The following is a 14,739-nucleotide window of genomic DNA, read 5'->3' on the forward strand; positions in this document are numbered from 1 at the left end:
TATATTTTATTGTATATTTGGTCATTAATTATGGCAAATAATGAATAAATTAATGACTAAATTAATGATCAAATTTATGACTAAATATACTATTAGAAGATAAAATTGAGACAACCAACTAATGACTAAGCTAAAAATGACTAAAACTTGGTCACATTATAAGATACTGTAAATTAGCTACTACTGGTCACCGAATGAAAAATGGACATTTATATGCAAATTTTAGTCCTTTTTTTAGTAACTAATTAGTCATTTTGTACTAGTGGTTCAAATCATGTGACTAGGCGTCAAAAAGCCATCATTTTATCCCTTCAACAATTGATATCCACCCCTAATGGAAAGTGAGGATCCAAAACTAGACACTACCTCCTCCTTCTTTGTACGTGAACAAGGTCACCCCCCCCCACATTATGCTAATATCATAGTAGTGGAATTTGACCATTGAGTCAATTTAGAAGAACCCATCAGAACCATGAATGCAGACCCCCTTGGTGATGTCACAGGGAGGAGGCAGGGTCCAGTATTAAATATGAGGTGTCAAATATGTTAACTTCGTTCCATCATCAGATCATTTAGGGGTACACAACTATTACCCACACCAAATATATCATAATGTTTATATCGAAGGGTCAACATCATAAGTTTTATCTCGCAAATTTTTACATATAATAAATAAATAAGGAGATAATAATAATAATACCATAAGCATGAATTTTTATATGCTTGAACATATAAGTGTGAAGAGGGCCTTGAAAACATAAAATATTTTGTATGAAATTATCTAATAGAGTGCCATGCAATGGTTACTTTGTTATCGATATAATCATATTTTTTGGTTACATATATATATATATATATATATATATATATATATATATATTATATATATATATATATAATATATATATATACTGGTAAAAAATAAAAATAAAAAGTGAAAGATATATTACACTTGAAAAATATAAATAAATCAAATAAAATAAAAATAGACTTCGCATATTAGTACAACACAAAACTATAACTAGTATGTATGATCCATACTTCATTATTTGTAAAACGTTAATGGAATGTGTTACACATACAACTAAAATGTTAATCTCATTGATGATGAACATTTAATACTTTAATAAATAATTGGAGTGTTGGCAGCACATCGAAATACGACACTTGAATCAATTCACTTAATTATGTCACTATCACTGAAAGTTACAGACGACTTACTCAAATTCTTACCTCACGTTAGCATTGATACATCCAATAAAAAATTAGAAATGTAGTTTTTTTTTATTATCAAAAAATGGCTATAGCTAATGTAAAATTTAGCACTGTTACGAACAAAGTTCGTACTCTGCAATAATCTTCGAAACACTTGGTACACCAAGACATCAATTAAGGATAAATATATATTCAATATTATATAAAATAATTGATATGAAATGATGATTGATGTTACAAATGAGGGCCCATTTATATACCTAGGCGGGTGTCGTTTCACAAACGGTCATGTCCTTAGAGTTGTGCCTCTTCATTGATTAATTATTATTTAACTAATTATCACTTTATTTTTTTGTAATGATTGGCAGGACCATCCATTTTCTATTACATATATAGGGAAAATTTACATCACATAGTTTTACCCAGTGGCCTCAACTCGCGCCGAGGGGAAACCAAGTCTGTTGGCCATCGGTCCATTATACGCCATCCAAAAACAAAACTCCTTCAGTATTTCTAGTAAGGCTAGGTAAGTTTCAGTCTCATGACCACAAACTGTATAACTATGATTGCTGGCATAAACAACTGGAAATTTAAATGTTATCCACATAAACAAAAACTAAGCATAGGAAGATTAATCTTTCCTAACATTCTGCTCCTTAGAGTCTAATGCTACTGGGGTAGGATCATCAACAGTTGCTTCTGAAATTTCGAAGAGCTCCATAATGCAAGGGATGTGTCGACTAATACGGTCCATCCTAATGTCCTATTTGTGCAGCTGAAATAGGATCTTCTCCATGTCTTTTTTGTAGTTGGGAAGGCCCTGCATTGTAACTGCCATCCCCACAGAAATTTACTCCATTGCTTTTCCAAGCAGAATTTTCATAAGAAAATACAGGTACATAATGTGCTTGAATTGTGTAATTCACCCTCTTGTGGTCCCCAGGTTAGACACCATTATTCTCCGGACTTCTATTTCATCATCCAGTTCTAGTTCATGCTTTACCTGGTCTTCCTAATCGTCTATCAACTTTCAGATACCCTCATCTATTTCCTCCTTGTATGTCACAGTTGCCTCAACTACGAAGTGCTCGGCGGGCTTGCGACCCCTGCGGTCATCCGTCCTGCTCGGTTGTTTAGTTTCCCGGGGTTCTAAGCCCTTGCTGCCATGGCCATGACCACGTTTTGCTGGAGCCATACCCTGTTGATTTGTAACCTGTATACATTCCAACATTGTTAGCTTCACTATTTCATTCATCTCAACACAACGCAACTGCAATACCCATACTTCGCTGCCCTGCCTGGCTTGCGACAGGCTAAGGTATCCCTGTGCCTATAGGTGTCTAGTGGAAGTGGGATTCGAGCAGGATTCCCCTGGTTTATTACCATGCCTCTTGCCCTTCCCAAGGTTCGAAGGTTGGTCACCCCCTTGCAACCATGGCCTAGCTCTCAGACACATCTGGAGCTAGGTATTGCTAGTGTTATCATACCTGCAAGCCCTTGCCTCTGCTGACAAGTTCTTGTCCAAGTTCTGCTCACCTCTTTGCCTCTTAGACCATGTAGGGTCCCTGACTGCTCCCGTTTGATTCTGCATTGTGATTTTCCCGAGTTCGCTCAGCCAATTGCCCACCCTGATAGCGTCCCAACCCCTTGCCTGCAACTCTCCCTTGCCTCGCTTAGTTACACACAGTCGCCCAAGTGGGGCTTGCCCTTTAGTCCCTATACCCTCGGGCTGGTGATTCAGGTCAGGTATGTTTTCTATGCTCCACTCAGTATCAATTCTTGCCATAGTCCCAAATTTTTATTGAAAGCAAAATAAAAATACCCAGAGTCAAGCCATAGCTCCCCCTTGACTTCCCTGGTTCGTCCCTGGCTGGGCTAAGCCTCATTGAGGTGGTCTCACGCCTCTCCCTCCTCCCCAACGAATCTCCCACCAACTCATGGAATTTCCCCTTGAACCCGACCAGAACTTATGAATTGAACGAGGCCAAGTCTAGACTACATACCCGAGAGTCGTCGCTTGCCTGCAGACTTGGTTGCTTCTTCTCCCTTCCGCTCTACAATTCCTTCCTTCTCCGCTATACCATTCACCTTCCCCACACATCGAATACCTCTTCCTACTTCGCCACCTTCCCTTATGTCCCCCTCTACCACCTTGCCAGCCTACCTCCCATGCATTCAACGCAGAGGACACCGCACTCCCTTCCTTGAGCATGTGGGGTGCGACTGTAATCAATTAAATTTTACTGACCATGTCAACTCAGGCCTGGCGCCTCTGACACCTGCCCTCATCCCGATCGGGAGTTAACTAATTATTATTTGATTATTATTTAGTTATATTATTTTTATATATTTTATTCATAAAATTTCCTTCCCCTTTAGAAAATATTTTTCCTCCAAGCTTAGTTATGAGATAAATTAATTTCTTTTTCTGTCTCGCAATGTCTCATTGTCTCCTTAACTTGTGGAATTACCATATTTGATGATACAAGAAGATGTGTACTCTTGAGTGTGGTACATAATTATTGTACTTGAAAACTAATTAACCATCCAAAATTAATCTTTTGTGGAATCTTGTGATTACTAAAAATTTGAGATGAATTGTTATCACAAGACTGGATTATAGTAACAATGTAAACTTTGAAACGGGAACTGATACTGTTACCCGTTTCGTAGAGGTAGCAAAAAAATGACCCGATTTTCAAAAGTGGTGATGCAGAATACACATGTTTTTTTTAGAACATGGTTTTTGGAACTTTAATTTTTTTTCATGTTCAAGGATGAAATCAAGTTTTAGAATGGTAGTGATTTTCATGCTGATTTTAAAAAGTGAGTATTCTGCATCACACCCTTTTTTTAAAAGACCTATTTTTTGACTTTTAATTTTCTAGTGTGTGAAATGTAAAAAATTATTTTCTAAATTTGATAGTTTTTGAAGTCGTCATTTTATTCATATTTTCTTGTTCTCTATCTTAATTTTTTTTTTCTTAGGGGGGTTTTTATTATTTTGCGTTTTTAAATTAGAAAGTCGATAGTTTGAATTTTAGATAATCTACATATTTATACATCCTTAATTAATTTTTCAATCCACATGAAATAATTGTTTCTAAAAAAAAAACATTTTTTAACAATGGACATAAAAATAACCATTTTTAACATAAAATATAACAAAAAAACTAAACGTTTTGATAAATTTTTGCTAGAATTAACATGTCAAAATCACAATTTTTATACAAAAATATTAACTAAAAATGGTCAAATAATAGTTTTTTTTATGAATTTCATGTCAAAAAAATAATAATAACAACTTTTTTTTCAAAAAATAATAATTAACTTAAAAATCAATGCGAAAATCACAAATTACAAATATTGAACACATAACAACTTTAATTCATTGATTATTCTTTTCATGAAATGTCAGAGTCAAAACATTGCAAAGCTTGATTTCCAAGTATAACTTAAATTTAATCAACAATGTCACGTAATCCAAACTCTTCGTCCTCTAGAGTTTCATCATTGTCATCTTTCACAATATTTTCTGCTTCCTTTTGTGCAATTTCCTCTTCTAATGGGTCTTTGATGTCTGCAAATCTCCCAATATATGTCTTTCCAAACATTCCATGTAATGGTGGTTGGGGTTCCTTTGCCTTTTTACCACATGTGATTCACTAAAGTCCCTCCCCACACCGTGCGCCCCCGCCACCCCCCCACCCCCTCCCCGTCCCCCCACCCCTACCAACCCCCCCCCTCCCCTACCCTGCCCGCGCCCCCCCTGCCCGCACCCTACCCCTACACCCCCCATTCCCCCCCCCCCCAAACCCACCCACCACACACCCCCTACCCCCCCCGCGCCCTACCCCATCCCCCCCCCCAAAACCACCCCCCATACCTCCCCCATCCCCCGCCCCCTCCCCAATCCCCCCCCCCTCTACCCCGCCCTACCCCTACGTCCCCCATACCTCCCCCCTACCCCCCCCCATCCCCCCGCTCCCTACCACTCCCCCCCCACCACCCACCCCGCACTACCCCTACCCTCCACCACACACCCCCCCCCCCCCCCCCCTTCCCCCCCAATCCAATCCCCCCCCCCACCCCCCTACGCCCCCCATCCCTCCCCCCTAACCACCCCCCCCCCCCCCCCCCCATCCCCCTACCCCCGCCCACCGACCCCCTTCCCCCGCCCCGACCCCCCCCCCCCCTCCCCCCGCCCCTCCCTCAGACCAACATATGGGTTGGTCTCTATTAGGAAAATCATTCTTCCATCCAACATATGGGTTGACCCTAGTCAAGGCACTACCCATTATGTTAAAAAATAAAAAACATATAAAAAAACTTGATTTAGATGGACCTCTTATAATGGTAAAAAACCATAGAAAAGTCAATACAAATATTTTCAATCAATACCCTATGAAATTTGTTAGCGTTGTCAATATGAATACCTTATGAAATATGACACGTCTAAACTACAATACCCTATCAAATATGACACGTCTAAACTGCAACATTTCTTTTTCCCAGATTGTGAAGTTGCTCCTTTATTTAAAGGAATTTTTTTGTCGATAAAAAACTTTATTGATAAGAAAGAAATAAATTAACACCTTAAAACAAGCACCTTAACCACAAGATTGTTCATCCTTTACCTATATTATAAGATTCCAAGTGTCTACATGTATTTTTCTATTCTGCTAAATAAATCTATTTATGTTGAGTCTAACTCTTGCTTAACTTAAACATTTCTCCGGCTCTTTTACTTTAAAAGAATCTTTTATTTATTAAAAAAAGAGTTCTTTTATCTATTAAAAATTATTAATAAAAAAAAATTAAATTAAGATACAACCTCAAAGTTATTTTAAGTATTTGCATATAATTTTTCTATTGCCCATCAAATTCCATCCCAAAACATACCTATTAACATAATTATAAAATTAAACAATCTCAATCTTTACAAATTTATACTCAATGTCAATATGAGAGAGTAAAAGCAAACGTTTTTTCAAATACAATATATACACATTTATTTATTTTTATCTTTTTACGAAGCAAGACATCTGGATAGTTATAAAATTAAGCCATCCGAGCCTTGCCAAATAGATACAGTGTCAAGTTAAGAGTAAAGGTAGCGGTTTATTCCAAAAATCTTGTTTATGAAGCAAATGGTGTAGGAATTATTTGGTTGAAAGACTTCATAATCATATGATATAGTATAACTGGACTTAGCTGTTGACGAGGTTATCAATGTCATTGCCAATGTTTCACTTAAGCACATATTTGACTACCCCAGGGAGAGCTGCGCGGCACGAATGGAAATCATTTTATGGTGAAGTTGCTAAGGCAACGGTGTGACACATTTAATGTAACAAATGAAATCTATGAAAATTTAGAAAATGCATAAATCTCTACTTCTCGTAGTAGCCAGATTATTCATAAATTTTCATTGCCGAGAAACCTATAGAATTCTCATATTATAAACCTCCCAAACCTCTTTAAAAAAAAAATCTGATGTGTCACTGTTTGAATATCACGTTCAAAAGCTTATTTAGCAACACATAATAAACCTATAAAATCATGGACTTCAACGATATATTTTATTGGTTTGAAATGCCCCACTATAATGAAACTAAACCTGCAATGCAACGACTTTTAGCATAAGCTGTATTTGCATCGAATTAGGCTTGATCGAAAAATAATCCGCCTTTAGTACCAACAATGTAAACTGCTCTACGCCTACATGTATGTATTTTCTTCCACTGTGCATGGATCGAAAAAGAGCCAATGACCACATTATTATTATTAATATCCACAATTGATTACAGAAGACGAGCTTCGAGCACCTACTGAAGTTGGTCATCCGTTTTCATTTCTGGTGACAAGGGACACATCAGAAGGTCTCTAGATAAGAATTGGGTTTGGCCTTGAATGTGAGGGATGCCATGTCAGTCTGTGTCTCTGTCCCAGAGAAGCTTGGCCCAAATCCAGCTCAGTCAACCGAAATAGGATTCATCCGACGCTCAATCTAAAAGCCATTGGAATGACATATGAAATGCCGAGGAGGATAAAATGATTTCCATTGGTTCTGGAGAGCTGCGCGGCAGCGCCACCCCCGGGCCTCCCCGCCCCGCCCGACCGGCGGCGGGTCGATTCCGGGAATCGACCCGCCGCCGGTCGGGCGGGGCGGGGCGGCCCGAGGGTGGCGCTGCATGCTGCAGCGCCACCCCCGGGCCGCCCCGCCCCGCCCGACCGGCGGCGGGTCGATTCCCGGAATCGACCCGCCGCCGGTCGGGCGGGGGGGGGGGTGGCCACGGGGTGGCGCTGCATAACATGTACAGGCGAAAGCTGCTCATGCTCTCTAGAACGAAGACCTCTTTTACGTGAATTAGTTTTCCATCGTTGCTCACACAAGGATTCCTTGAAAAATAATTATATGCCTCATCCTTTAGAAGGGAAGCGCCACCCCCGGGCCGCCCCCCCCCGCCCGACTGGCGGCGGGTCAATTCCGGGAATCGACCCGCCACCGGTCGGGCGAGGCTGGGCGGCCCGGGGGTGGCGCTGCCGCGTGCAGCGCCACCCCCGGGCCGCCCCGCCCCGCCCGACCGGCGGCGGGTCGATTCCCGAAATCGACCCGCCGCCGGTCGGGCGGGGCGGGGAGGCCCGGGGGTGGCGCTGCCGCGCAGCTCTCCAGAACCAATGGAAATCATTTTATCCTCCTCGGCATTTCATATGTCATTCCAATGGCTTGTAGATTGAGCGTCGGATGAATCCTATTTCGGTTGACTGAGCTGGATTTGGGCCAAGCTTCTCTGGGACAGAGACACAGACTGACATGGCATCCCTCACATTCAAGGCCAAACCCAATTCTTATCTAGAGACCTTCTGATGTGTCCCTTGTCACCAGAAATGAAAACGGACGACCAACTTCAGTAGGTGCTCGAAGCTCGTCTTCTGTAATCAATTGTGGATATTAATAATAATAATGTGGTCATTGGCTCTTTTTCGATCCATGCACAGTGGAATAAAATACATACATGTAGGCGTAGAGCAGTTTACATTGTTGGTACTAAAGGCGGATTATTTTTCGATCAAGCCTAATTCGATGCAAATACAGCTTATGCTAAAAGTCGTTGCATTGCAGGTTTAGTTTCATTATAGTGGGGCATTTCAAACCAATAAAATATATCGTTGAAGTCCATGATTTTATAGGTTTATTATGTGTTGCTAAATAAGCTTTTGAACATGATATTCAAACAGTGACACATCGGATTTTTTTTTTAAAGAGGTTTGGGAGGTTTATAATATGAGAATTCTATAGGTTTCTCGGCAATGAAAATTTATGAATAATCTGGCTACTGCGAGAAGTAGAGATTTATGCATTTTCTAAATTTTCATAGATTTCATTTGTTACATTAAATGTGTCACACCGTTGCCTTAGCAACTTCACCATAAAATGATTTCCATTCGTGCCGCGCAGCTCTCCCTGGGGTAGTCAAATATGTGCTTAAGTGAAACATTGGCAATGACATTGATAACCTCGTCAACAGCTAAGTCCAGTTATACTATATCATATGATTATGAAGTCTTTCAACCAAATAATTACTATACCATTTGCTTCATAAACAAGATTTTTGGAATAAACCGCTACCTTTACTCTTAACTTGACACTGTATCTATTTGGCAAGGCTCGGATGGCTTAATTTTATAACTATCCAGATGTCTTGCTTCGTAAAAAGATAAAAATAAATAAATGTGTATATATTGTATTTGAAAAAACGTTTGCTTTTACTCTCTCATATTGACATTGAGTATAAATTTGTAAAGATTGAGATTGTTTAATTTTATAATTATGTTTAATAGGTATGTTTTGGGAATAATTATATGCCTCATCCTTTAGAAGGGAAGCGCCACCCCCGGGCCGCCCCGCCCCGCCCGATCGGCGGAGGGTCGATTCCCGGAATCGACCCTCCGCCGGTCGGGCGGGGCGGGGCGGCCCGGGGGTAGCGCTGCCCTTCTAAAGGATGAGGCATATAATTATTTTTCAATGAATCCTTGTGTGAGCAACGATGGAAAACTAATTCAGGTAAAAGAGGTCTTCGTTCTGGAGAGCATGAGCAGCTTTCGCCTGTACATGTTACAACGCTACAAAGTACCTCTTCAGGCAAGCTAATACTCCACTCTTCTTTATAAACATCATCTTAATTTCAATGTTGCGCTTTCAGTATAGTTTTAACTTTTACCGATTAATTAGCACAGTGATGTTGGTTGTTGGTTATAAATAGGTGATCGGTGTACTAAACAAAGTCATCTCCATCTTCACAGCACGTTTTGCACCTCGTTACGATCGTATGCTCCGAAATTACAACTTCATCATGTATTTAGCAGAATTGTACGCGCCTTACATCTTCTTTCAGGGAAGGTATTGTCGCTATTTTTTTATTTTTTTTTTCAATTTCTCATTTCGTCACGCATTATACTATTTTTCTCTATCTGTTGTCACCATTATAATAAGGTGGTTGATTCTGTGGCTATATCAGCTTTGACATAACAAATACTGAACACCTATTGCAAAAGATTTCCGCGGAAGACTCGAAAGCGTTCAACTTCGATGTAAAATGCATCGATTGGGTCGATTACCTGTCATACGTCCATATCCCTGGGGTAGTCAAATATGTGCTTAAGTGAAACATTGGCAATGACATTGATAACCTCGTCAACAGCTAAGTCCAGTTATACTATATCATATGATTATGAAGTCTTTCAACCAAATAATTCCTACACCATTTGCTTCATAAACAGGATTTTTGGAATAAACCGCTACCTTTACTCTTAAATTGACATTGTGTCTATTTAGCAAGGCCTGTATGGCTTAATTTTATAACTATCCAGATGTCTTGCTTCGTAAAAAGATAAAAATAAATAAATGTGTATATATCGTATTTGAAAAAACGTTTGCTTTTACTCTCTCATATTGACATTGAGTATAAATTTGTAAAGATTGAGATTGTTTAATTTTATAATTATGTTAATAGGTATGTTTTGGGATGCAATTTGATGGGCAATAGAAAAATTATATGCAAATACTTAAAATAGGAATGAACAACTTTGAGGTTGTATGTTAATTTTTTTTTTTTTTATTAATAATTTTTAATATATAAAAGATTTTTTTTTTAATAAATAAAAGATTCTTTTAAAGTAAAAGAGTCGAAGAAATGTTTAAGTTAAACAAGAGTTAGACTCAATATAAATAGATTTATTTAGCAGAATAAAAAAATACATGTAGACACTTGGAATCTTATAATATAGGTAAAGGATGAACAATCTTGTGGTTAAGGTGCTTGTTTTAAGGTGTTAATTTATTTCTTTCTTATCAATAAAGTTTTTTATCGACAAAAAAATTCCTTTAAATAAAGGAGCAACTTCACAATCCGGGAAAAAGAAATGTTGCAGTTTAGACGTGTCCTATTTGATAGGGTATTGTAGTTTAGACGTGTCATATTTCATAAGGTATTCATATTGACAACGCTAACAAATTTCATAGGGTATTGATTGAAAATATCTGTATTGACTTTTCTATGGTTTTTAACTTTTTGACCATTATAAGAGGTCCATCTAAATCAAGTTTTTTTATATGTTTTTTATTTTTTAACATAATGGGTAGTGCCTCGACTAGGGTCAACCCATATGTTGGATGGAAGAATGATTTTCCTAATAGAGACCAACCCATATGTTGGATTGAGGGATGATATGCCTAAGAATGGGATGTTGTTACCAGGATTGTGCAAAAATGATTGAGCCTCGCACATTTTGGGACAATGTAACCCCCACAATTGGCTTCGCCCTCAACCCATCCTCATGAGATTTGAAATTGTGCTTGAGTGAGGTGTTAATTTTTTTCTTTCTTATTAATAAAGTTTTTTATCGACAAAAAAATTCCTTTAAATAAGGAGCAACTTCACAATTGAAATTCCTTTAAATAAAGGAGCAACTTCACAATTGGCAAAAAGAAATCTTGTAGTTTAGACGAGTTGTATTTCATCGAGTATTCATATCGACAACGTTAACAAATTTCATAGGCTATTGGTTGAAAATATTTGTATTGACTTTTCTATGGTTTTTGACTTTTTGACCATTATAAGAGGTCCACCTAAATCAAGTTTTTTATATATGTTTTTTTTTTTTTTGTTAACATAATGGGTAGTGCCTAAGCTAGGGCCAACCCATATGTTGGATGAAAGAATGATTTTCCTAATAAAGGCCAACCCATATGTTGGATTGAGGGATGCTATGCCTAACAATGGGATGTCGTTACTAGGATTGTGCGATAATGATTGAGCCTGGCGCCCTTTGGGACAATGTAACCCCCACAATTGGCTCCACCCTCAACCCATCCTCATGAGATTTGAAACTGAGACTCGATGAGGATTAAATCTCACATAAACCAACTAATCTACACCTCATGGGTTATATGTTATGATTAATGATGATAGATGAGAAGTTATGAAGCATTTTTATGTTGTTGGATTATGTCTTAAGTATGATAAATTTTATTGTTTAAATATCTACAATGCAATATCAAATTAGAGATATAATGTCTGTTTTATTCAGTATACAAATAAAGACTTTTGAATTCATTTAGTGATATAATTTGTTCATAATGTCATGGTTTTTTAATTTTATAGTTGAAAAAATTTCAATTTCTTTTGTATCTAGCATGTTGTGGTTGAAAACATGTTAAATTTATACTTAGGAAAGAAAAATGATATTCTACCAGAAACATTAATGTGTTTTTTCCTTAAAAATTAACTTTGTTTGAAACATAAAAAATTGGTTTTATTAGCATTTTTTAATAAGTTTGAAAATTGACCCTAAAAAAAAAATCATTATTCCAGTATCATCACTTTCATTTTGAAGCTATATTTTGCACGAAAATTTCGTAGTAAATTTCGTAGTCACTGCCATTTTTAAAACACATTCAAAATTGACACCTAAAAAAAAAACATCGTTCCAGTATACACACTTTTCGTTTTTAGAACTGTTTTTGATGTTTTTTTGGGGTTTTTTTGCCAGAGTTCCCGTTTTGAGTTTATAGTTCCCGTTTCAAAGTTTACATTGTTTAGTGACGTCGATGTTCTTGGGAACATAAGTCACTTGTTTATGGTTTGGGTATATAGATTGGTTAAAATGCCGAATTTTATGATTTGGATGACGATAAGGAGCTCTTGTGATTTGATCTCCCCTTAATCTATTTGTAGTGATCGCTTGGTTTATTGAATGTATTTAAATTCTTTCAGGTACAAAAGTCACTTAATTAATTGTGTGATCTTCACTTATAAGCTATATTGTTTGAACTGCAACATCTGAGTATGTATTCACTTCAACTGGTTTATCATATTCTTGAGTTGTAATATTGATTGGATCAATATTAGTTCCTTTATCTTTAACTTGGATTGTTTCGACTAGAAACTTCAATACTTTTTCTTGAATAAGTTGTTTTAACTTGTCATTTAGAAACTTCTTGTCACTTTTAAGCTTCTTTATTTGCATAAGAAGGTTTTGATTATAAATACTTAGACGTGAAAGTTCTTGGCTTTATAGATTGTTTACTTTATTCCCACTATCCTTCTATTCATCTTTTAAACTTTTGATTTGCTCTAATAAATTTTCATTAAGGTTATTTAAATGTAAATTATCCTCTTTTTGTTTTGATAAGTGCTTCTTGAGTTCCTTCTTTGTGACCTTAGTCTTCTTGACTTGTGCAATTATTTTTTCAACGTGTTCCTTGATGTGAGACTTTTCTTCACCCTTTTCGACTACTTCCTTGTAATGCATATCCGCAAGATCTTTATATTCCTAGTGCAACACTTTCTTGTTTTGCCGAAGTTTGACTATTTTGTCTTTCTCTTTCTTCGCCCTTTTTGACTACTTCCTTGTAATGCATATCCACAAGATCGTTATATTCCTATTGTAACACTTTCTTGTTTTGCCGAAGTTTGACTATTTTGTCTTTCTCTTGATCTTCCAGCTGCAATTTCTTGATACACTAGATTACATCATTTTGTAGGGGTAATGATGGATTTTTAACTTTCAATTTGGATTCCATTTTTTTTATTTATTAAAATCTATATGTTATTGCCCAAATGTTGTCATTAATTGTTTTATATCTCTTGCTAATGATTGTCTTTTTGTATCACTTAAATATGCAACCAAAGTAAAAGTTTTGTAGCATTTTGTGCAAATGAAATTTTAATTTCTAAATGACCCTTTATAATTAGAATATCCTTACATCTTGAAAAAAAAGACATTAATTTTTTTTTCTTCACTTCTTTTAACTTTGTATGGAACCTTCTTCAATTTTTTTCTTTTGTTAAATACACTTCTCGGCTTATTTGATAATGATGCTACTTTAAAAATACAAATCAAAACTTTAGAAATTCTTTTTTTTTTAACCACTTAAAACATATATTTCTATAATGTAACCCACTTTCTTCTTTTTTTTTTTTTTTTTTTTCATTACCTTGGCTTTTTTTTAATAAGACAATTTTAATTACCTTAATAAAATAACTTTTATTTATTTAACCAATAGATTTATGAACCCTAGCCATCAAATCGTTGAGAGATTATTAGACTTCCCAAAACGATATAGCCTCCTTTTTTTCATAACTTCAAATTCACAAAGGAATTAAAATATAGTTTTAAATTTTCTTGGGTTTTTTCTTCGCATAATTTGCCTATATTCCAACGATGATTTTGATAATACAATTAATTTGATAAGGATAGGTCTTGTAATGCCACGAACTTCAATTGGAGCCTCCTTAGAGTAATAATGGCTGTGACTGACTGAAATGATTGAAATTTACACTGTTGTGCGGTTGACAACTGGGGAAGATGGAAACCATGGGGGCAGAGTGTGGGTCAAGGCAGCGGAAAACAGGAGAAGGGGAATGCGAGATACGAGAGTGAAAAGGTGGTCGCAGTCGGGCGGCTACTATGGTTGCATATGAATGTTAAAGGGCGAAGGGCAATGACGATGGATAGTTGATGGCCTCAAAATGTGATCTATCAGCCATGCATATAGTGAGTGGCAGTATCTTCTATTGAGTTGTGGCTCAGTGGAGAAGTAGGGCGACAAAAAAATATTCAAACGATGGTTGTGGGAAGCTGTGCAGTCAGGCGGAGCATGCCTGACTTTGAGGCGACCTGACGGTTGTGGTCTATTGGGTTTGTTGTTGTGCATCCGAGGAATGTATGTAAGGAGAACCTCCAATTTTTTTGGCTTAAAGCCTGAATCGACGACATTGAACTGAGGAAGAGTGGATGGCCAAAGAGCTGTTGATCAGTTAACATCGCTCTCATACCAGTGTTCATACTTTGCAATAATCTTCAAAACACTTTGTACAAAAATATATCTATTGATGTATTTATTAAAAATTATATAAAAGAATTAATATAAAATGAAAATGAATGTATAAATAAAGCCTTGCTTATATACTTAGGCAAGTGCCCTTACACGAACACCAACAATAATGTCCTTAAAAT

The 14,739-nt window shown here is 37.1% G+C and overlaps 1 pseudogene; it reads left to right on the forward strand.

Annotated features, from left to right (window-relative positions):
* The first annotated feature begins 9,244 nt into the window (after positions 1-9,244).
* Positions 9,245-9,885, forward strand: LOC149207629 (putative fatty acyl-CoA reductase 4 pseudogene; annotated as a pseudogene).
* Positions 9,886-14,739: the final 4,854 nt, after the last annotated feature.

This window comes from Pinus tabuliformis, chromosome 1_2 (assembly GCF_031772625.1).
Source record: "Pinus tabuliformis cultivar Carrire ecotype Pingquan chromosome 1_2, CPIR1, whole genome shotgun sequence".
NCBI lineage: Eukaryota > Viridiplantae > Streptophyta > Pinopsida > Pinales > Pinaceae > Pinus > Pinus tabuliformis.